At 36.3% G+C, this 26,013-nt stretch overlaps 2 protein-coding genes across 2 annotated transcripts in view; one reads left to right on the top strand and one right to left on the bottom strand.

The window, feature by feature from the left end:
• LOC140169762 (uncharacterized) overlaps positions 1-15,252 on the bottom strand; it is a 123,081-nt gene extending 107,829 nt beyond the window's left edge. The window contains exon 1 of the mRNA XM_072193068.1: positions 15,038-15,252. The gene's annotated coding sequence lies outside the window, so the exon portion shown is untranslated. The remainder of the gene's footprint in view (positions 1-15,037) is intronic.
• A 9,324-nt stretch (positions 15,253-24,576) lies between these two features.
• Positions 24,577-26,013, top strand: part of LOC140169216 (vitamin D3 receptor B-like) — a 42,126-nt gene continuing 40,689 nt past the window's right edge. The window contains exon 1 of the mRNA XM_072192473.1: positions 24,577-24,689. The gene's annotated coding sequence lies outside the window, so the exon portion shown is untranslated. The remainder of the gene's footprint in view (positions 24,690-26,013) is intronic.

Raw genomic sequence — 26,013 nt, 5'->3', positions numbered from 1 at the left:
GTATGTAAATAGATAGTGGAAACTTGTATGTAGGTTATTTGCAAAACTTTGTTGATGTAAATTAATAAGTTGACTTTGAAAATATTCTAATTAATTTTGCTTTATTAAAGCGAGTCAATTTATCAACTTATTTTGATGACAAATATTGTGATGGATTTAATTTTTGTAAACATCCATGGCTTCTGGTGATGATGAAATTAAATTAGAAGAAAAGTTGAATGATAGCTCTGAAGAAATTTCTAATACATCTGATAGTAGTTCTGATGATGAAATATTAGATTTTGATTTAAACATGGCTACTAAATACGACATGTACGATTTAAAATCAAATATTCAGGAGATCCTGAAGATGATTTAGATTCTTTTATTACCAAATTTTCAAATTATGCTGCACTTCGAGATTATACTGCGCCAAAAGCAGCATTGGCTCTGACAATTAAAATTGAGGGCAATGCTAGCGTATTTCTTGAGTCAAATTTGGCGTCCAATTCAGCTGACAAAAAACAAGCTGAACTCCCTTTAAAGAGTGACAAAGCACATCCTGAGACTGAATCATCTGGCACTCTCATCATTGGAGACTCAATGCTGAGAGATATTCACAGTGATATGTTTGAGAAAGCTGATGTCCAGTCCATCAGTGGTGCCACAGTGTTAGACATTTTCAGGGAACTGAATTTGCAAAACAGACCTAAAAAGCTACAAAAACATTGTCATTCATGCTGGCATAAATGACATCTCAAACAAAACCCCCGCTAAAGAGGTTACCGAATCCATGGAAGCCTTAATCACACTCCTTCTGGTTGAAACTCCGATGTCAAGTATCTATGTATCTGCTGTCTGTCCACGAGGTGACAAGCGCTACAGAGATGAAATACAGCAGCTAAATCATGAACTTCATGATCTTGCCCGTCGTGTAGACAGCAATTTCATCGATGCAGGAGATAACATGACCTATTGACTCGTCACAGTTTGTAGACGGACTGCACCTTAGTGCGCGAGGTAATGAAACCCTAATATCCGCGTTCACAAACGCTGTTGATGATCTAAAGCACTCCGGCAATTGGACCCAAGTCAAGTCACAGTCCAACAGAAGACGTCGCCGATCTGCTCCAAAAAGTCAATATGAACGTCGTGACCAGGGACATTTCCGCGAACGCGCCTATGAAGCTCGAGGCTCCAGACATCATGGATACCAAATTGCGAACACTCGAACCCGCGATAATACCGCTGAGTAGGCCTATTCGGCATCACAATATCGCAAACGCGCCTACGGATATCAAGTTTCCAGACATCATGGGCGAATTTCTCGACGGGTATCTTAGCAATTGGCTTGTCTAGCCTCAAGGCTTAAGAGGTCGTAAGACCAGGCTTAACTGAAAACGTATTTCCCAAAGCACGGCTACCATAGCCTCGAGGCTTCGTTAGCCCGTGGGCCAGGCTTGTAGGATTAGCCCCAGGCTTCAGTAAAATTTGCATTTCTCGAAATCCGTCTTCTGTAGCCGTAGTCTACGCAAGCCTGTTAGACCAGGCTTACGGCGGCTTTTCTTGGCCCTGCCTCAGAGCAGGTCTTAGATCGTAAGCCTTGGTCTATTTCAATTTACAAATTATTTAAATTGTAACGCAAAGTTTATCTTTCATATTTTTGACGGTCTTTCAATTAACACGAGTAAGCAGTGGCGTAACTATGGGGGGGCGGAGGAGCTCTTGCCCCCCCCCAGGAAAAAGGTAAATTAGGCCTACTTCTGAGAGTTATTAATTAACCGCATATTTGGTCATTTTAACCTTAAAAACTCAATTTTTAAGGTTAAATAAATTGCATTTATCCCACTTTTGTACCATTGGCCTATATGTCACCAGCTTTAATAGCTTAAATATGGCATTTGTACCATATTTTTTTTCAATCCCACCTCCCCCCACGTCAAAAAGAAATCTACGCCAATGTTCCGGGGACACATTCCAAGCAGATCCCATAACTCCTCAGACCCCCTCCACCCCTTGCAAACCCAAACAGCATAAACGATGCCTGCCCCTCATTTATTATGTTTGCCCCCGCTTTCCCCCACCCCACCCCCAAATGAAAATGTCTAGTTACGCCACTGTGGGTAAGTAATTGTTCGATTTGGTTGAACATTTCAGCATTTTATTTTAGTGTTCATTTGAGTTAGTTGAATTTTTTTAAGTAGCTGTTGCTATCATAAGACCTACTCATTTTGAATGATGATTTTTTTAACAACGAATATAATTTTTTTTAAATTCTTTTACATCATCATGATCATCATGATCATCATAATCATCATCATCATCATCATCATCATCATCATCATCATCATCATGAAGACCTATATGATACCACCTGTCCCTATCCAAGCCTTAATAGTTTGATACTCGTACTTTTCATAAGTAGGCCTAGTATTACAATACTATTTTGGAGTGCCTATATTATACCAGGTTGGGCATCAATTTAATACAATAGAAGAAGGACAAAATTGGTAAAGATAATAGTAAATATTTGACACGAAACAATAATGCATGCAGTATTAAAACTGAATTTACGGATAAGATGCATATAATATTGCTATATCTTCTACTATAATTATAAATATTGTACCAACAGATAACTTCATGTGAGATCTGAGAAGACTACCGATATCAGCAGTAGATAGCACGTTGGTTGCTTTCCTTTTTAGGGGAATCACAGATTCCTTTCCATTAGGCTTACAGTTTTACCCTTTTTGGGATGCAAAGAAAAAATCACGAGGATAAAGCATAGACGTATCATTCATACAAGTTGGACTCATAAAAAGTCAAGTGGAAATAAAATAATACATAAATGACACAAAAACAGACACAATATTCTTGCATCAAGTTGTGTAGGGGAAAGTGGGGTAATGCCGGACTGTGGGGAATCCCGGACACGTCGATTGCAGCTAAACGGAGAAGGGTGGCACTATTATACTACCTTAGGGTATTAGCTACCTCAAGGTGTACCTCACGTGTACTACTACCTGCGCTTTGGAGTCTCGTCTTTCTTTGTTAAAATTTATACGGAAAAACAGAAATTGTCATTTTTGACTTTTTATCTGAAAAGTGATTTATTAGCTGGGTGACAGTTAATGCGACAAGGGACACAGATTAAGTATGGATAAAATTATGTTTGATACTTGATTGTTAGCTGGATGTATGAATTCTGGTATCTTAAAAATGGATTTGTAGAACAAGCACTGAAAAAATAAATCGAGACCATGAGGGGTAATCCCGGACACACATGCGTCTCCATACAGATGGGGTAATGCCGGACACTTGTTATTTCGAAAATATAGACAACAACAACAGCCCCCACAGTTGTATGCTTGAGGTAACAGAACTACCTAATACATTCAGGGGATTATCATCCTACTCCACTTTCCCTCTTAGCAACAATCGTGTGTCCGGGATTACCCCGTGTCCGGCATTACCCCATCATTTTTTTCCATTTTGTTTTTTAATTATAACTTATTAACTATAGATGTTGAGTTATTAAAACTGGTTACTAGTTAGAACATTACTCCTACTTTGCATTGATATGATTTTCACTGATGAACTTTATTTAATCTTGTACCTGTGTAGCCTTAACGAAAGGTGCCCGGGATTACCCCACTTTCCCCTACGGTATAAGCCCAAGCACAAGACCGCGGGTCCAGGCTAGTCTTTGCGCCGGGAACATTGCGATAATGAGACGGCAACCTTGTTAGTACGGTAAACCGTGAGGTCCACAGCTTATGTACATCTACCTCCAACAGCCTATACAATTAAGTCGCTGGTTGAAAGGGACGAGGTTGTCAAGCGTTAAGCCTGCAAGGCCACTAAGACTAGGTTGAATTTGCGTTGAAGAAATCCGGCTAGAGTTAAGACTCGGGCTTCGAGAGCGGGCTAGGCTTAGTAGCCTCAAGGCCACCTTAAGACTACGGCTTAATAAGACTCCTGTCGGGAAACTCGCCCTAAGGATCCCAAGTTGAGAACACCCGGGCCCGCGATAATACCGCAGGGTATTCGGGTTGCTTTAATTGCGGACTCAAAAATCACAATCAAAAAACTTGTAGATTTGACCGTCCTATATGCTGCCGTGCATGCAATAAGTTGGGTCATAAAGAGCGCTATTGCATAAACTTGGCAAATAGCAAATAGGTTTCTGGCCACGTAAAAATGTGTGCCGAAATAGAGCAGTGTGGTATTGTAAAATATATAATGAAGTTCAAGTACAAAACAATGGTGAAAATGATATTTCATTTAACAATGATACAGATGAGACTGTTTTTAAATTGAATGCATACAATAATGATGCTAATAAATATGATACCGAGTGTCCTATTGTGTATGTTAATGAAGCTCAGGTACAAAACAATAGCTACTTAGCTATTTCATCTAACAATGACACAAGTGAACCTGAAGAATGTGCTATTACATGCGTAAATGAGGTTCATGTTAAAAACCTTAACAATAATCATGTTATCTCATCCAATATTAGTGATGCAAATAATTGTATTTTATCCCATAATGATGTATGTGTACTTGATAACGACGCAGAGTGTGTTTATGTTAATGAAGTTCGGGTAAAAAACAAGAGTAAACATGATTATAGTGTTATTTCATCCAATAATGATATTGATGTAACTGGTTTATTTATTTCATCTAGTCATGATATAGGTGAAACGAGAACTCAATCTATTGTGTGTAGTAATGACGTTGAAGTTCAAGCAAAAAATAGTTTTCAACATGGTCATGAGTTTATTCCATCTAGTAATGATACAGATGAGACTGGTTTAGCTGTTTCTTATAACAATGACACAAGTGAAACTGAAACAGAATGTGACATTACATGTGTTTATGAATTTGATGTTAAAAACAGTAAAAGTAATCATGTTATTTCATCCAATAATTATGCAAATGAAACTTGTTATAATTGTATTGTATCCAATAATGATGTAATTCAGTGATAACGATGAGACTGGTTTAGCTGTTTCTTATAACAATGACACAAGTGAAACTGACACAGAATGTGATATTACATGTGTATATGAATTTGATGTTGAAAACAGTAAAAGTAATCATGTTATTCAATCCAGTAATTATGCAAATGAAACTTGTTATAATTGTATTGTATCCAAATGATGTAATTGATAACGATGCAGAGTGTGTTATTGTTTATGGTAATGAAGTGCAGGCAAAAAATAATAGTCATCATGATAATAGTGTTATTCCATCCAATATTGATATTAATGTCACTGATTTATTTATTTCATCTAGTAATAATACAAGTGATACTGGAACAGAGTGTATAACTGTGTGTGATAATGACAACGAAGTTCAAGCAAAACATACTTGTCAACATGGTCATGAGGTTATTCCATCAAGTAATCACATTAATGATACAAAACTAGAATTACGCGGTTCGTAATTAAGGTGGCCCCCACAAAACTATACACCACATGAGGTCACCATATACTATCACCGTACCAAGTTTGATATAAAATTGGACGGATTGAGTGTGATACCTGAATTTATCGTTCGAGCTAGAGTTTTCAAATATCATGCGAGACGAAGTCGAGCGTGATATTTGAAAACTCTAGCGAGACTGATAAATTCAGGTATCATGCGAAATTATCCGTCCAATTTTATCATTATTATGTCTTCAGAATCTTTTTTGGTCAAAACCATGATTTTTGGTCAAAAATGCGATTATTGGTCAAAAATGATTTTTGACGTGATTTTTGGTCAAAAATTTATTTTTTGGTCAAAATGTGATTTTTTGGTCAAAAATGTGATTTTTGGTCAAAAAAGTGATTTTTGGTCAAAAATGTATTTTTTAGTCAAAAATGTGATTTTTTTTGTCAAAAAAGTGATTTTTGGTCAAAAATGGCATTTGTCACATAAACAACAAAAAAATCACACCAACAGAGACTTTTACATATAAAATAAAGTATATGAACTATGCACTCTATGAAGAGGCTACAGATATGAAAAAACCCTGTAGCTCCAGGTGACCGATACACAAATTAATCAGACAGCTGGGTTATGTACAAAGGTATAGGATGCAAGATTCTGAAGACATAATAATGATATAAAATTGGACGGATTGAGCGTGATACCTGAACTTATCGGTCGAGCTAGAGTTTTCAAATATCATGCGAGACGAAGTCGAGCGTGATAGAGTCCTCCCATCAAAGAGAACTTGTAAGCCATCTTCCATCGTATTTGAAGGTAATGTTTTAACATCTGATGATGATATATCAAATGGTCTTAACACGCATTTTGCAAATGTTGCAACTAAATTGATAAATGGTCTCGATAGTACAAATACGAGTAATGATAATGATCAAAAAAAGAATGATGATTTTATGTTCAGGTCCATCCTTGACTTACCTCTCATATCACCTGATTTTGTTGATAAAGAAATTCGTAAAATGAGTGCAACCAAGGCAACTGGTCTTGATGACTTAAACTGCAGAATTCTAAAGTTAGCTCGTCCTGCAATAATTGAGAGTTTAACATACATTCTAAACCTTTCTTTTTCAACAGGCGTGTTCCCATCTGCCTGGAAAGAGGCTAAAGTTATTCCGCAAGTTATTGCACAAAGGTGGTGATCTTGATGACACAAACAACTACAGGCCTATTATCTATCTTGCCTGTTGTCAGTAAAATTATTGAGAGGGCCGTTCACAATCATGTGTATTCTTATGTATCGCAACATGAAATTCTTAATGAGCACCAGTCTGGTTTTCGTCCTGGGCATTCAACAGAATCAGCCCTTGTTGATATGGTGGACGACTGGCTCTCTAATATCAATTCTGGTAAAATGACGGGCATGGCCCTTATTGATCTAAGGAAGGCGTTCGATACCGTGAATCATGATATCCTGATTAATAAACTTTACGATATTGAAGCATCAAACAACACCCTCAACTGGTTTAAATCCTATCTGAGTGGCAGAATGCAAAGAGTGTCGTTTAACGGAGTTATTTCAGATACATTACCCATTAATACAGGTGTTCCACAAGGCAGTATCCTTGGCCCACTTTTGCTTATAATTTTTATCAATGATATGCCTAAAGTAATAAAACATGGAAAGATTTCTATGTATGCTGATGACACTACATTGTATGTCAATGAAAGTGATGTTAACATTATGTCAAAGAAGCTTACGGAGGATCTTGAGGCGATAACTAAATGGCTGCATAAAAACAAGCTTTTCCTCAATACAAATAAGACTAAAGTAATGTTATTAGGCAGTAGTGCAAGATTACGTAAAGTTGATGAAGATTCTTTTTCAGTAATTGTTAATGGTTGTAAACTAGAGAGAGTTAACAATTAAGGCTAAATGTTTATGTGTTTTAATTGATGATGAATTACTGTGGCATAAGCAAGTAAATTGTGTTATATTCAGAAATTGTTCTGTAAAATATCTGATAGTAACACCCTTAATATCTTGTACAAGTCATTGATTCAACCCTGTTTTGACTATTGCTGTGTTGTATGGTTTGGTCGATATGAAAATGATGTACACAAACTCAATGTCTTACAAAAACGATGTGCTAGAATTATTTTGAGCGTTAATTCCCAAACCTCGTCTAATGTTATGGTACCAGTATTAGGATGGAATTCACTTTGTGATTGTTGCAATTATTTTAAAGCACTGCTGATGTTTAAATCTTTAAATGGCCTGGCGCCATCATATCTTTCTTCCAAATGTAAATATGTATCTGATAATCATGGCATTCATACAAGACAAGCTGCAGCTGGTCTGCTAGCGTTGCCACCTTGCTCTAATGGTAATGATACCGAATATTTTAAATTTTCTTATCTTTCTCGTACAGTGGTGTTGAGGTATGGAACAAAATTGATTATGATGTAAGGAACGCCTCAAATTTAAAATGTTTTAAGAATATGTATAAGTTTAAGTAAGGAAGTACTAGAAGTACTTCCATGGTTTAAGCTAAGTGTATTTAAAAATAGAGATGTTCAGTTGTTTGTTTGTTTTTGGTCAAATAACTGTTTCTCTAGTTGGTGCTATATTATTTTGTCATGCTGGTTTGATTTGATATGTGTTAATAACTTTTGTTGTATTATAATGTAATTTTAAATTTCTGTTGTGCAATTGTTATATGATGCAGGGCCCCGTGTAAGAACAGCATTTTTGCTGATCGGGTTACCCTGGGTAAATATGATGTAAATATAAAAATAAAATATAAAAAAAATAATGCAGTCAATGTACTATTATCCAGTAATATCGGTCAAGATCTAGAATACGTCAAAGTGCGTACCTTTTCCGAGAAAGGAACACATATAATTCTTCTGTCGACTTGCTGAAGTCTGGTTTATAAAACAGCACATCTGTCAATGTAAAGGAAAGAGGGGGCAACCGCAATGCATGCCTGTTTCCCTGAAGAAACTGTGTGAAAGGTGATGTGAAAATAGCACCATTCATCTGTGCGAGGATTTTATGCAAAGGATATGAAAGTCTGGATGGAAAAACAGTGTTCTTCGCAGGACAAGTAAATCAGGATAAACATGGCAGACCCTCCAACTTCTGGTAGTTTGCAAAAATTTCTCACAAGTACAAACCATAAAAGTGCAGAAATGAGACCGGAATGCAACCGTGTTATTGTCGAGTTCACGCACCAACAATGTGTTCACGATTCAGTGCACAGGCACAATCATCAGGGAAAGTACCTTCTGTATTCCCATGTAAGATTTACAAATTTACGTCTACTTGGTATTTGTTTTGGTAGCCTAAGTATGAATTTATTTTATTAAAAAAACTCACATCCCAGCAAACACAAAACGTTGTACAGAAAACGTTTAAATGTCGGGTTATATAAAGAGTATGAAACGTTTTAATAATATTCAAAGAACATAATTTGAAATCTTGGTGCAAAACATTCTAAACAGAGTGTTTTGAAAAAATATTTTGCAAAAATGTTTGCCCAAAATATTTTTAAAACGTTTTCATGACCTTTATAATAACCCGACATTTCAATGTTATTAAAACGTTTTGAATAAACGTGTCAAGAATATTTGTGTATTTGCTGGGATTGCAGCCGAATTGCGTAATTTTGTACAATATAAAAAAAAAAATATATAAATAATTACCTTATATTACATAGAATTTAGAAAAGTAAAATGCCAAAGTTCTAGAGAAAGATGTCAGGTTTAATATAGTTAATGGTTCAGGCCTTCATAAGATTTCGGTCAAATTTCAATTTGATACTTCTTTATTTTCTGGCTATTGTAAGCCAAATAAATGAGGTAAAATAAAAAACAAACGTACTATCTTAGTTGCTGTGACTTTAATTCGCTATTGTCTTAGCACTATGATTTGGCTGAATAAGTTGAGACATAAGTAAGCATTGAAATATACCAAAAAAAAATCAGGGTTGAAAAAAAATGACCAAATTCATTTTAAAAGATCATACATTAGGCCTATGGCTTTAAGTATAGGATAATGGCCGCGGATTAGAACGTGAGTGAATAAGAATGGCCGCGGCGCGAAGCGCCAAGGCCATTCTTATTCACGAACGTTCTAATCCGCGGCCATTAACCGACTTAATACACACCTATGACGTCGCGCTATTGTTTTATGGCTCCATTATTTTCCACGAATGGAGTGTTATAGAAATAGGTTGCTCATTTACAAACTGATCAATTGCAGATTGATACCGTAATAATAACAATGATTGTGCAGGTGCGATTGTAAAATACATTGACTTAGCTTTATGTAAAATTTCTATAGAATTACCCATCACGATCCAGGTGTTTAGTTCAAATCATCCGTAACCACCCTCTTGAATTATAAAGATTTAAAATGTTTGTTACACAAATTAAATAAACGTAGATTTGCAAAATCATTCAAGTGATTAGACCATCAATAGGTCTTTATGCCCACTTCTAATGTGTTAACTATTGAAGTAGCTGTGTTGAGGTCTCTATTTTGCATAATAAGGAAAATTGGCAAAATGGTCATTACAGTAGTGTACCTCAAGAAAGCTATACCTGCCGCTATACCTGAGCAACCATGCAGTTGTGAACACTATTTTTTTAGCATCGTTGAATTTGGATAATTTTAATGATGGAACCATTCCGAGGATATAATCGTTGATTCTCAGCATTTAAGGTAATACATTATTTTAAAGTGTTGCGATTTGGTAGTTCACAACATCTTGCGAATGGTAGTGAGCTTTGACAAAAATTGCATTGCTCATTTCCTTGCGAGCGTGTAGAAGAATTCAAATATCACAGAAATACTTTTGTAGGTCCTGTGGTTCTTGAGTTATGTTGTAAAGAGAGCTGAAACAACAACACTTTTGTAAAATATACATAACTCATTAACAACAATAAGTTAAGCAAGTTTTCAAAGTATATGATTTGAAGAATGAACTTTTGCAAAATAGCAAAGTGTTATTTTTCAATAATATATTGACACAGACAATAAAAATCGATTTTATTGGCTGCTTCGACCAACAATACCGCATCTACCCTTAAGGACTTAAATCAGGCATGATTCTTCTTTTGGCCGAAGAAAGGTAAGAGAATTGTAAATGTGTAAACTTTGTTTTATTTGGTTGGCCCTATTATAACCCATTTTACCTAGGCATACATGTTTCTGAACTTCGGCGGCAAAAAAAAAAACCTTCGCCGCCCTCGCCGCGAAATAAAAGCCCCGACTTCAACTTCCAGTCCCCCTTACAAATCCAAAATAAAACCTAACACTTTCATTCCCTTTTCAAATAATCGCACTCTAAAGTCACTTACACACATCAAAGTGTTATAAACACTGACGATATAAACGATTTCTTAAACGCCATGTTTAAATATTAAACATTGTTAGTGTTTAGAGTTTAAAAGTCCTCAAACGTTCGAAATTTGTAGTTAGGCCTACTACAACTGGGTTGGCCCTATATGTATTACAAACCATTTTACCTACATGTCCCTGTACTTCGAGGGCAAAAAAAAACACGCCACCACCAACAACAACCACCCCCCCAAAAAAAAAAAGAAGAAAACTTCGCCGCCTTCGACGCGAAATAAAAGCTCCGACCTCAACTTCCAGACCCATGGAGTATCCGTAACATTATAAAATTAATTATCGGATAGGCCTACTGATCATGCTGATCGATAGGCCTATTCAAGCATGCCAAAATACCGTCAGATGAAACAAAATGCAGCTTGTACGAAAGCCAAATAAAAATTATACAGAAAATAGGCCTACTGTGGCTTTTATCATTATTAAACATGCCCAAAGCAAACAATTAAAAAATAAACAGATTCATAGGCCTAAATGCATAGGTACAGAATGTAGCAATATGTTGCCCAAATAACAAATTATACGTAGGACCTGCTCCCCATTCCAGAAAAATACATAATTTTTTTGGATTAAAAATATAATATCCAGTTTTGCCAAATGAAACATAGCTTAATCCTAATCCTTTAGGTTATAGTCCTAACTGGCAATGAAAGTCAAATTTTAATATTTGGTCACTTTTTGGAAATAAGGGCCAAAAACATTTTTAGGGTGTTTTTCGACCTTTTTCGTATTCTGTGACAGTCAGGCCCAAAGACTTGAACAAAGACTAATTTCAAGTTCATGCATTCTAATAATTTTGAAAACACATTTTCCAATCTTTTTAATATCCAATTAGCAAAAACGACAGGTGATATTAAAATTATGAGCTAACTCTTAGCCTATACTCAAGATTTTGAATGCTTAGACTTGTGCCAAGTCTTACAATTTTGTCACTACAATTGTAAGAAAACATGCAAAATTGCATGTTTTGGGACCATTTTACCTCAAATTGACCAAATATTGAAATTTGACTTTTATTGCCAGTTAGGACTAGCTAAAGGATTAGGATTTAGCTATGTTTCATTTGGCAAAACATGACAATATTATTTTTATTCAAAAAAATTAGTTCTGTATTTTTCTGTTATTGTGAGTAAGACACTGAAAACGTAGTATAAAAATATAAAGAAGAAAAAATGTTATAAAAGTGGCGTAACCAGTGGGGGGGCCGGGGGGGGGGGGCAAGCTGCCCCCCCCCCACAAAAAAAAAACTGGGAAGAAGAGCAAAAAATTGGGAAGGAGGAAACGGGGAGAAGGAGAGAAAAAAGAAAAAAGGGAAGGGAGAAGAGAAAAGGGAAAGAAAGAGGGAAGAAGATCTATACTACTTTCATTGTGAAATTGTGTACTCTGAACACTGGATTTTTAGCTTCTAATATGCCAAAAACATGAGCCTGGACCCCACCAGGGGCCCTATGCTCCGTTTATCACTTCGCGGCAAGCCGCTCGCGATGCGCACATAAATAATACAACTTTTGGTCAAAAATTGGGAAATTTTTCAAACTTGCCCCCCCGGAAGGTCAGGTCTGGTTACGCCCCTGAGCGTGGAAAGAAAGGTCCAAATAATTAAAAGTATACGGGTCTAATAAATGAAGCATAAAATAAGTATTTTCCAAAGTGAGGCTAAAAACATATCTTGCATAATAAGTAGGCCTACAACTTAGCCAACAATTTAACCTGCCCGTTATGATCTTGCCTTGCTTTTCACAGATTGCATTGTAAATTTATGTTTAAGGTCTCGGATAGCGACGTTTTCACGTATTTTTTGTGGGACCTGAGAGCACATCAGACACATCGAATTGCAATTTGAATATGAGGAATGTCCTTAATTTAGATTTTTTTAAATTCGCGATATAATACACATTTTATGGCAAATTATTAAAAATTTATAGTTTTGAAATTTAACAGTCCTCAAAGTAATTGTATAAATCTAACGATATGCACTTAAAGAGTATGAAGTTTGGGTGAACAGCATACGTCCATCATATGAAAATTTTGACCTTCATTATTGAAGATAATAGCTCAAAACATTAAACAAAATGTAGGTCTTTTTGGAAAAATGTTTATGTTCAATATGAAAGTTCAAAATTTTCAATTGATGGTCGGCTTTTCATCCCAGCTACATACAGTTTAATTACATGTCATTAGATTGATATAAAGTTTACTTCGAGGACTAATAATTTGCTATAAAATGTGTATTACTAGTATCGCGAATTTCACACAATCAAAATTATTTGATATCAGAAGGACATTCCTTATGCAATTCGATATGTCTGATGTGCTTTCAGGTCCCGTAACAATACTATGCAAATGTTGCTATCCGCTTCCTTAATTTATTGTATTAATGAAAATCATTGTCTTGTTGCTTTTCGTATCATTGTTTTGCATGAATGAAGTGATAATAACAATACTGCACATTTCGCAAATACTTGCTTTACGAAAGTGCAATTGTTATTAACACTACATTCGTAAATGCCAGTACTTTTTCCCTGAAAAGTATTTGCTTCTCAGAGAAAAGAGAAAGGCATTTACGAATGGCGTGTTATTGTGATCATCGCTCCATTCGTGGAAAATAATGGAGCGGTAAAACAATAGCGCGACGTCATAGGTGTGTATTAATGAAATAGAATCGATAATCATTTATGGTGACTCGCCCGCCAGCATTATTATGGCACGCACATCACAACTTTCATTTAAAAATGTAGGTACATTTGCATTAGGAAATATATTTTGTGGTCTGTTTTCTTGCATGGGTGCAAAAAAGAGCCAAAAAAGCACTTCGGAAATCGCTTCGTTTTACGAGGTCGAGGAAAACTTGTTTACAATGCTTTCAAAAGATTTACAAATAATTGTGTCCCATAATGCGCGAGGTTTTTTTTTAAGAGGCTTGTTCTATTGTGCAAAATTTACGCAATTCAGCTCCATGTGAATTCTTTAATGAAAAAAAAAATAAACAAAAAATAAATTAATTAATTAATTAATAAATAAATAAATAAATAAATAAATAAATAAATAAATAAATAAATAAATAAATAAATAAATAAATAAATAAATAAATAAATAAATAAATAAATAAATAAATAAATAAGGAAACAAAATACTAACCAAAAAAAATCAAATCATGTAGACGTGATTATGAAACTACTAGTAGGGAATACAGAAGGTACTTTCCCTGATAATTGTGTTTGTGTGCTGAAGTGTGAAATCATTTTTGGCGCATGAACTTTGACAATAACGAGATGAATAAAAAGCCTGACCGACCCATAATTTGCGTTTTAGATATTTTTTTTTTTCAATTTGGCTAAAATCATGTAAAATCAGTTGTTTTGGGCCAGCATTTATAGGCCTTTTGGGAAACTTCATGTTTATCTTCAATACGAAATGTCAAAATTGTCATAATGATGGTCGGCGTTTCTTCCCAGCTTACATACACTTAATAAGTATTATATCATTTGATTTCTAAAGTTTACTTCGAGCACTGCTAAATGTCAAATGTGAATTTACAATAATTCGCCATAAAATTTGCGTTATAGGCCTAATCGCGAATTTCAAAAATCAAAAAATTATTTGATATTAGATGGACATTCCTCGTATTCAGAATGCAATTTGATGTGTCTGATGTGCTCTCAGGTCCCACAAAAATACTGTGCAAAGGTGGGTTACAGAGACCTTAGGTAGGCTATAATAGCAGCATTTGCCCTATATAAATAAAAGAAAGTTTAAAAAAGTTTGTGTGTGTATTCTTATACCACGCTATGCAACTCCAAAATTGGACAATTTCTCATCTTGTTATGAACATATCAGATGTTGGTCAAAACGTTTTCAATTCAAAGGTCATGAAAACGTATGAAATACAAAACAAAACAAAATTATATTCTGGCCCAAAATACGATTTATTGGGTTAACATGCTTAAGATGCGAAGAGCAAATATTGCTCTATCTTTTCTTCTATTAGGATATTTAGGGGGAAGTCCCTTCATGGAAAAATCATATAGGGATACACCCCACCAAACCCCAACCACACCCGCTTCCACCGCCCATGCCCAGACACTATTATGGTTTAACATGAATTTATTAATATTATTGTAAAGTTAATGTTTAATAATAAATATAAAGAGTTATGGACTATACGAGTAACCATAGGCCATACATATTGTGTGAACTTACCCCAAGAAAACTTAGTCAATCATGAAAGGCTGTCGTAGCCTAACCTTAAACAGCTAGGGGTGTGTATCCCGTGGTACCGTGTCCTGTGAGCTCCTCCTGGGGTACGCTTGAGCCGAAGGAAAGCACAGGTACATGACTAAGGCCCTAAATGAGGAAGTAGTAACATACACCGTTGTATCATTTACATGTAAAAAATTATTCTGTCTATAACTACTAATAACGGGTTGCCAAAATCAGCTCAAATGAACCATGAATAATGCTTAAAAACAAAAAGTTGACTTGCCCTCATCGACGAACCCAAAAATCTGAAATAATAGGCCCTACAGTCTCGTTTGTTTTGTTTTGCTTTTTTTTTTTTTTTTTTTTTTTAATGTCATATTTTCAACATGTCATAATGTTCAAAATATGTTTTTTATTGATGTTACACTGCTGTATAAATAAACGCATAAAATTGTTAATTAGGCCTACTCACACATCCTGACTCACACCTGTAACCAGGGGGCCTGGGACGCCCTCCCCCCTTCCAAAATGCCCCAAATGTCCCCTTTTGAGACCTACAACCAGGATTTATTTGGAGGCTGATTTTGAAAAAGTGGCCCTTTTCAAATTTCAACCTTTTTGGAGTCGGCGGAGTTTGAAAAAGTGGACTTTCGTTTTCCAAAATGTGGGCCTTTTTTTACCAAAAAGGTGTAAAAAACCTCACTTTTTTCGATCGCTACGCTCGCAAATGTGATAAGTTAACTTTTTAGCCTAATGAATAATACTGAACTTGATCAAGCATTAGTGGATATGTTTCTTTCATATTATTTGTGAGTTTAGTAGGCCTAAACATTGCAAAAACTTTGTCCTCGGATTGGAAGCAGGGACAATTAATGGTATTGGTAACGTAAAGTGCCTAATTTATGTCCAAATGTATTGTTGACTTATACAATTGGTGAAAATAGATCCATTTATGATGTCACTGAGGTACAGCAGTGTTTGGAATCTCTACATGAGTGGTCTGACAGTAACAAATCCAAGTAAATGCCAGGCCATGAGTGTGTACTTTGGTAAAAACAATCCCAGAGATGTTGATCTACGTATCTCTGAGGCAGTAATCCAGAAAGTCAAGTTGCTGGGAGTTTTCATCCAAAATGATCTGAAATGGCAAGGGCAGGTAGACAATATGCATTCCAAAGCTGATGGAAAAATGTTCATGTTACGTAACCTTAAGGTTAGGAACTATTTTAAACTGTTGCGATTTGGTAGTTCACAGCATCTTGCGAATGCTAGTGAGCTTTGGCAAAAATTGCATTGATCATTTCGTAGCGAGTGCGAAGAAGAATTAAAATATCACAGATATACCCTTGTAAGTCCCGTGGTTCTTGCGTAATGTTGTAAAGAAGACTGAAACAACAACACTTTTGTAAAATGTACATAACTTATTCCCAGCAATAAATTAAGCAAGTTTTCAAAGTATATGATTTGTAGAATGAACTTTTGCAAAACATCAAAGTGTTATTTGTCAATAATATATTGATTTTGATAATTAAAATCGATTTTTCGGGTGCTTCGACCAACAATAGATCGTGTAGCCTTAAAGAAGCGGATCTCAACGCAGGTTATAATTATGACTATGAGACCAGTGTTGGAGTACGCAGCCCCTTTATGGCATGCATGTTTCGCTCAGAGCCAGGAGGACCATTTGGAGAGAATTCAGAAACGATTTCAGCAAAATGAACGAGTTTTGTCTATTTTGTACTGTAAAATTGGGTAAAAAGCTAAAGTATTTATCAATGCCCCATCTATTGCTGAGAGCAGGTTGTTTATCAATGAATGCCCATCTACTGCTGATAGCAAGACGTTTACCAATGCCCGTCTTCTACCGGTACTGATAGCAACTTAAAGCAAGTAGTTTGTCAATCCACCCATCTACTGCTGATAGCAAGTAGTTTATAGCAATACTTTACTAGCTTTTTACCCAATTTTACAGAACAAAATAGACAAAACTCGTTCATTTTGCTGAAAATGCGCGCGTAGCGCGTTGAAATTTCAATTTTGAGGACTAATTGTTCAAAAAAAGGTGTCATTCAGTGTAGGCTGCTGAAAAAAACGGGGTCATTAGGTGCAGGATTTGTCAAAATACCGAGGTCTTTTCATGGAGTGCCCCCGGTGGGTTGATCCATTTTATTGTGCGAATGGATGGATGAGAGGGGCTGGTGTGATTTGGTAGTTCATCTACTGCTGACCGATAGCAAGTAGTTTATCGATACCCATCTACCCATTTCCTTTCTTGTCTTTCTCTCTTTTAGCGCTTTGCCTACTTATGTAAAAGGCGCTTTATAAATCGCATTGTTTATGTTTATGTTTACTGCTGAAGTAGTTCATCAATGCCCCATCTACTGCTGATAGCAGGTTGTTTGTCAATGCCTAACTACTTTACTTCTGAAGTTCTGATAGCAAGTAGTTTATCGATATACCCATCTACTGAGCCTCTACTGCTGACAGCAAGTTTACCAATATCAATCTACTGTTGATAGCAAGTAGTTTATAAATGCCCGTCTTCTGCTGAGAGCAAGTAGTTTATCAATACCAATCTGCTGCTGATAGCAAGTACTGCTGATAGCAAGTAGTTTATCAATACCAATCAACTGCTGATAGCAGATTGTTTGTCAATGCCCATCTACTGCTAGAAGTAAACTACTTGCTATCAGAAGTAGATGGGCATTGACAAACAACCTGCTTTCAGCAGTAGATAGCAAGTAGTTTACCAATGCCCGTCTACTGCTGATAGCAAGTAGTTTAGCAATACTAATCTACTGCTGATAGCAAGTACTGCAGATAGCAAGTATATTATCAATACCAATCTACTGCTGATAGCAGGTTGTTTGTCAATGCCCAACTACTGCTGATAGCAAGTAGTTTATCAATACCCATTTACTGCTGATAGCAAGTAGTTTATCAATGCCCCATCAAGGCCCTACTGCTGATAGCAGGTTGTTTGTCAATGCCCATCTACTGCTGAGAGGAAGTAGTTTATCAATACTATTACTATAATTAGCAGTTAATTATTGCAAACTGTAAATATTATCTTGTGATTTATGTATTTGTGTTGTGTACTTATACATGTATATTGTTTACATTGATTATACCCATTTCTGAATACCAATCTAATGCTGATATATAGCACATTGTTTGTCAATCCATCTACTGCTGATAGCAAGTACCCGGTAGTTTATCAATGCCCATCTACTGTTGATAGCAAGTAGCCTAGTTTACCAATGCCCATCTACTGCTGATAGCACTGAAGTAGTTTACCAATGCCCATCTTCTGCTGATAGCAAGTAGTTTATCAATACCCATCTACTGCTGGTAGCAAGTAGTTTACCAATGCCCGTCTTCTGCAGATTGCAAGTAGTTTATCAATGTCCCATCTACTGCTGATAGCAAGTAGTTTATCAATGTCCCATCTACTGCTGATAGTAAGTAGTTTATCAATGCCCGTCTTCTGCAGATAGCAAGTAGTTTATCAATACCCATCTACTGCTGATAGCAAGTAGTTTACCAATGCCCGTCTTCTGCAGATAGCAAGTAGTTTATCAATACCCATCTACTGCTGGTAGCAAGTAGTTTACCAATGCCCGTCTTCTGCAGATTGCAAGTAGTTTATCAATGTCCCATCTACTGCTGATAGCAAGTAGTTTATCAATGTCCCATCTACTGCTGATAGCAAGTAGTTTATCAATGCCCGTCTTCTGCAGATAGCAAGTAGTTTATCAATACCCATTCACTGCTGATAGCAAGTAGTTTACCAATGCCCGTCTTCTGCTGATAGCAAGTAGTTTATCAATATCCCATATACTGCTGATAGCAAGTAGTTTAATAATGCCCATCTACTGCTGACAGCAAGTAGTTTATTAATGCCCATCTACTGCAGATAGCAAGTAGTTTATCAATGTCCCATCTACTGCAGATAGCAAGTAACTTATTAATGCCCCATCTAACTGCTGATGTAGTTTATCAATGCCCATCTACTGCTGATAGCAAGTAGTTTATTAATGCCCCATCTACTGCAGATAGCAAGTAGTTTATCAATGTCCCATCTACTGCTGATAGCAAGTAGTTTATCAATGCCCATCTACTGCTGATAGCAAGTGGTTTATTAATGCCCGTCTTCTACAGATAGCAAGTAGTTTATCAATGTCCCATCTACTGCTGATAGCAAGTAGTTTATTAATGCCCATCTACTGCTGACAGCAAGTAGTTTATCAATGTCCCATCTACTGCAGATAGCAAGTAACTTATTAATGCCCCATCTAACTGCTGATGTAGTTTATCAATGCCCATCTACTGCTGATAGCAAGTAGTTTATTAATGCCCCATCTACTGCAGATAGCAAGTAGTTTATCAATGTCCCATCTACTGCTGATAGCAAATAGTGTATCAATGCCCATCTACTGCTGATAGCAAGTAGTTTATTAATGCCCGTCTTCTACAGATAGCAAGTAGTTTATCAATGTCCCATCTACTGCAGATAGCAAGTAACTTATTAATGCCCCATCTAACTGCTGATGTAGTTTATCAATGCCCATCTACTGCTGATAGCAAGTAGTTTATTAATGCCCCATCTACTGCAGATAGCAAGTAGTTTATCAATGTCCCATCTACTGCTGATAGCAAGTAGTGTATCAATGCCCATCTACTGCTGATAGCAAGTAGTTTATTAATGCCCGTCTTCTACAGATAGCAAGTAGTTTATCAATGTCCCATCTACTGCTGATAGCAAGTAGTTTATTTATGCCCCATCTACTGCAGATAGCAAGTAGTTTATCAATGGGCCATCTACTGCTGATAGGAAGTAGTTTATTAATGCCCATCTACTGCTGACAGCAAGTAGTTTATTAATGCCCCATCTACTGCAGATAGCAAGTAGTTTATCAATGTCCCATCTACTGCAGATAGCAAGTAAGTTTTTAATGCCCCATCTAACTGCTGATGTAGTTTACCAATGCCCATCTACTGCTGATAGCAAGTAGTTTATCAATGTCCCATCTACTGCTGATAGCAAGTAGTTTATTAATGCCCCATCTACTGCAGATAGCAAGTAGTTTATCAATGTCACATCTACTGCTGATAGCAAGTAGTTTATCAATGCCCATCTACTGCTGATAGCAAGTAGTTTATTAATGCCCGTCTTCTACAGATAGCAAGTAGTTTATCAATGTCCCATCTACTGCTGATAGCAAGTAGTTTATTAATGCCCATCTACTGCTGACAGCAAGTAGTTTATCAATGTCCCATCTACTGCAGATAGCAAGTAACTTATTAATGCCCCATCTAACTGCTGATGTAGTTTATCAATGCCCATCTACTGCTGATAGCAAGTAGTTTATTAATGCCCCATCTACTGCAGATAGCAAGTAGTTTATCAATGTCCCATCTACTGCTGATAGCAAGTAGTTTATCAATGCCCATCTACTGCTGATAGCAAGTAGTTTATTAATGCCCGTCTTCTACAGATAGCAAGTAGTTTATCAATGTCCCATCTACTGCTGATAGCAAGTAATTTATGTATGCCCCATCTACTGCAGATAGCAAGTAGTTTATCAATGTCCCATCTACTGCTGATAGCAAGTAGTTTATTAATGCCCATCTACTGCTGACAGCAAGTAGTTTATTAATGCCCCATCTACTGCAGATAGCAAGTAGTTTATCAATGTCCCATCTACTGCAGATAGCAAGTAGTTTTTTAATGCCCCATCTAACTGCTGATGTAGTTTATCAATGCCCATCTACTGCTGATAGCAAGTAGTTTATTAATGCCCCATCTATATACTGCAGATAGCAAGTAGTTTATAAATGTCCCATCTACTGCTGATAGCAAGTAGTTTATCAATGCCCATCTACTGCTGATAGCAAGTAGTTTATTAATGCCCCATCTACTGCAGATAGCAAGTAGTTTATCAATGTCCCATCTACTGCTGATAGCAAGTAGTTTATTAATGCCCATCTACTGCTGACAGCAAGTAGTTTATTAATGCCCCATCTACTGCGCAGATAGCAAATAGTTTTTAATGCCCCATCTAACTGCTGATGTAGTTTATCAATGCCCATCTACTGCTGATAGCAAGTAGTTTATTAATGCCCCATCTACTGCAGATAGCAAGTAGTTTATCAATGTCCCATCTACTGCTGATAGCAAGTAGTTTATTAATGCCCATCTACTGCTGACAGCAAGTAGTTTATTAATGCCCCATCTACTGCAGATAGCAAGTAGTTTATCAATGTCCCATCTACTGCTGATAGCAAGTAGTTTATTAACGCCCGTCTACTGCTGATACCAAGTAGTTTACCAATCCCCGTCTTCTGCAGTTTATCAATGAATGTCCCATCTACTGCTGATAGCAAGTAGTTTATTAACGCCCATCTTCTGCTGATAGCAAGTAGTTTATTAATGGCCCATCTACTGCAGATAGCAAGTAGTTTATCAATGTCCCATCTACTGCAGATAGCAAGTAGTTTATTAATGCCCCATCTACTGCAGATAGCAAGTAGTTTATCAATGTCCCATCTACTGCTGATAGCAAGTAGTTTATTAATGCCCCATCTACTGCAGATAGCAAGTATTTTATCAATGTCCCATCTACTGCTGATAGTATAGTTTATTACTGATAGCAAGTAGTTTATTAATGCACCATCTACTGCTGATAGCAAGTAGTTTATTAATGCCCATCTACTGCTGACAGCAAGTAGTTTATCAATGTCCCATCTACTGCTGACAGCAAGTATATTAATGTCCATATACTGCTGATAGCAATTAGCTTACCAATGCCCGTCTTCTGCAGATAGCAAGTGGTTTACCAATGCCCGTCTTCTACAGAAAATTAGTAGTTTATCAATGTCCCATCTACTGCTGATAGCAAGTAGTTTATTAATGCCGCTACTGCTGACAGCAAGTAGTTTATTAATGCCCCATCTACTGCTGATAGCAAGTAGTTTATCACTGCCCATCTACTGCTTATAGTAAGTAATTTACCAATGCCCATCTACTGCTGATAGTAAGTAGTTTACCAATGCCCGTCTTCTGCTGATAGCAGGTAGTGGTATCAATGACAGTGGCGTGTGGGGCGCACTTTTTTTTTAAAAATCAGCCGTTTTTGGCAATTTTAGCCATTAAGCCCCCAGGAAAAGATCCTGGACACGGCGGTGATGTTGGTGGGTGTGTAAGGGTATGGGAGGAGTTGTTTCGGTGTGTGCATGTATGTGTTTGAGATATGATGTTGAGTTGAGTACAGTTGGGTATGAGCTACAACTTTATTTCATTTCACCTTTAATTTTTGTTTGTACTCTTTTAATATTATTTCATTGAGTATGTGTATCGTGCAATAATTTATTAATGATTTTTTATGTACATTTGTACTTTTTTTTCTTTCTTTCTTTCTTTCTTTTTTTTTTTTTTTTTTGCTATCTTTATTAATTTGATTGTAATTCACCATGTAATTCTGACTTTTTGGCTGCCATTTGAGTGTTTTAAAAATGGTTCATCTCTCACCCAGTGACCACATATTTTGCATATTTTCCTCTCCTGATGCCAAAAATCCAGGGCAAAAATCATGCTCTCACTCATGACCCCTATATTATATATTTTGCTCTCATGCACCGTCGAGTCACAAGCCCGATCATAATTTAATCCTACTCCTTACCGTAAAAGTGTCATATTGAACTGCCCCGGGATTTAGGAGTTTTACTTGGTTACTAGGGGTCATCATGGGGCTTTAAGCTACTCACTTGATCATGCCAAATAAAAAATTTGATGGTTATAAGGCTATTATAGGCCTATATAGGCCTACGATCGATCCACCATATCAGAGCTAGAGAAGGCTTAAGACAAAATCTGAGCATGCTATAATGATATAAATATAGGCCTACCTGTAGACTCCCGCATATCTCGTGGGACATTTGAATCTTAACAGTAGGCCAGGGTCTATAATGAGTCGTTTTTACATGAGACCATAATAGCTACCTATAAAGGTCTCGGGTTTATTACGCGGCTTTGGTGATCCGCGTCGTATTTTCAACAAGTTGATTTCCGAAGAGCTCTGCTGGGTGACCCACTTCCAACTAAAATGTCCTCCTGCAGCATTTTTATCCGGCCCGATCAATCGTCCATTTTGCTGAAAATGCGAGCGTAGCGCGTTGAAATTTCAATTTTGAGGACTATTTTTTCAAAAAAGGTATCATTCAGTGTAGGCTGTTAAATTGATAAAAACGGGGTCATTGGGTGTAGGATTTGCCAAAAATACCGGGGTCTTTTCATCGACACAAATTGACCGTCGTTATACATGTCAATATATGGGAGTGCCCCCCTCCCCGCACAATTCGCAAACGCAAACTCGCAATCAACTGAAATGTTGGGAATACGCTTTGTGGTTATCTACTGAAATATGTCATAAGAGAAAGCTAGAATCACAAAATACTCTTTTAAGGCTAAAAAAGAAAACTGTTTGATTGGGGTAACATAGGCCTAAAAATAAAAATAAAATAGGGTAGGCCTATAGGCTATGGGTTTAGTGGGTTTTTCTGATTTTTCTTTTTTTTTTACTTTTAAGGGAAGGGGTATGAACGTTTGAACAGTATTTATTGTGGGACATTAGAGCACATCAGACATATCGAATTACATTTTGAATACGACGGTCCTTCTGATATCAAATAATTTTGATTTTGTGAAATTCGCAATGTAGGCCTAATACACATTTTATGGCAAATCATTAAAATTGATATTTTTGATATTTAACAGTACTCGAAGTAAACTTTATAAATCTGATGATTTCTACCTAAAAGTGTATGTAGGTGGGATGAAAAGCCGACGATCAATTGAAAATTTTGACCTTTCGTATTGAAGATATGGATTTTTTCCCAAAACACCAAAAAAAATTAAGTCTTTTGGGGAAAAAATCCATATCTTCAATATGAAAGGTCAAAATTTTCAATTGATCGTCGGCTTTTCCTCCCAGCTACATACACTTTAAGACTATATCATTAAATTTATAAAATTTACTTCGAGGACTGTAATATCTCAAAAATGTGAAAAATATCAAATTTTAATAATTTGTCATAAAATTTGTATTATATCGTCAATTTCATAAAATGAAATTTATTTGATATCAGAAAGACATTCTTCGTATTCAGAATGCAATTCGATATGTCTGATGTGATCTCATGTCCCACAAAAAATACTGTCGAAACGCTCAAAACGCTCATTACAGTTCCTTAAAGCGCAGTGTAAATTGCGTTTGATAAAGGTCTTGAAACTTTTCTTCTTCTTTTTTAAAACATTTGATTAATCATTTTATTTATTTTATTTTTTTTATTAATTTTTATTATTATTATTTTTTTTTTTTTTGTAATAAAATTGAAATTTTTTTGTTTGAGGCCTAAAGCTAAATGAGTGTCGAAACTCGATCAAGTTGTCGAAACGTGGTATGGGCGGACTACGATATGTTGATGATATCGCCCAACACTAAAAAGATGACCTGAAAACATGAATCGTGAGGTGAAGGGCGAAAATGACGACGTGAAATCACAGACTTTTTAAGCCAAATTATTCGTTTTTTGGGGCGTAATGGTTTCAAAGAATGAACCTTAAATCGACTTAGAGTAAACTGAGACATTGGTACGTACTAATAAACTCCATGACCGTGCATCGTAATCATGTCATTGCACTGTGGAGCTTCAGTTTTTCATGAATATAAATTTGTTTACGACTTTACCATCATGACCATGCATGCATGTTTACGTGCACGTCGTATACAAAATGGTATAAAGACGTATTAAGTCGTCATAGTCCAGTTCAGCAAATCCGTCAAAACGAGCATATATACCAAAACGGGATGTACATCCCGAACGGGATGTATAAGCGGGAAGTACATCCCGAATGGGATGTATAAAACGCCATGCTTACAACCGGCGCCAGCAGGGCCCAAGAACCAGTAACTTAACTCATTTGCAGTGATTTATTCCAGGACATTAATTATAGCATTTCTTGCAGCACATGTTCTCAAACGCGATGGAAAGCAATTTATTTTTATTTTAAAGATCAAGTTGTAATTAATATATTTGTATGCAATATCAGATTTAACCAGGGACTCAAACAGAAGATAGATCAGCCAAACATTGTTCTCTGACTTAGTGCAACGTAGAACCTTCTTTTTTCCCCGTTTTCAGCGCCTTAAGCAATGATACTATATAAATAAAGAACCTTAAAAAGTTACATAAAGCATAGACTCTACTTTTTAGAGTACATGTACATGCATATAAGAACCTAAAGATTTAAATAGGCCTAGTAGAACAGCGACTTTCAATCTAATTCTAATTATTTCAAGGACTCACATCGCAAAGTTAAGAAAAGTGAAAAGTAGTATAGGTAGTCAGGCTCACATCACACACTATAGGTGGCGCTATTCGTCCATAGGGAAGTGGAATGTGCCTGTACGGTCCAAAAATGGCTTTACTGTGGGGCTCAATGGAAAAAATTACTAAAAATTAATTTTGACAACCAAAACCTAAGTGATGTTGACTTATGTTGGTACTGGCATAATAATGGATTCATAAGCTATCACATAGTGCAATCTATGTTCCACCAAGTGGGCGCTTTCGTTAAAGCGCAAAAGCAATTTGTGTGTAAATCAAGACCATCCAAAACAGCTTTCTTACAGTAAAGAATAGGAGGTCATCTGGGGTCACATACAGTAGTGTACATTGTACATGTGCCTGCTGTCACAATTTCACACACAAAATTTTGGACAATTTGGTGACACTATTTTAGTCTGTAACTTCAAAAGTATATGCACTAGAAACATGATTGACCCCTTATTGTTTAGGTAATTTGATTCTCTTTCAAATGAAAGAACTTTCAGCTAAAAATATTGAACTTCAAAATTTTATGAACATACCTAGTATAGGCCCTATGTTTTGTTTTTTTTTTTTGTTTTGTTTTT

The sequence above is a fragment of the Amphiura filiformis genome, chromosome 14 (assembly GCF_039555335.1).
Source record: "Amphiura filiformis chromosome 14, Afil_fr2py, whole genome shotgun sequence".
Lineage (NCBI taxonomy): Eukaryota > Metazoa > Echinodermata > Ophiuroidea > Amphilepidida > Amphiuridae > Amphiura > Amphiura filiformis.
The sequence above is the reverse complement of the archived record's forward strand: the minus strand, read 5'-3'. Positions and strand labels throughout refer to the sequence as shown.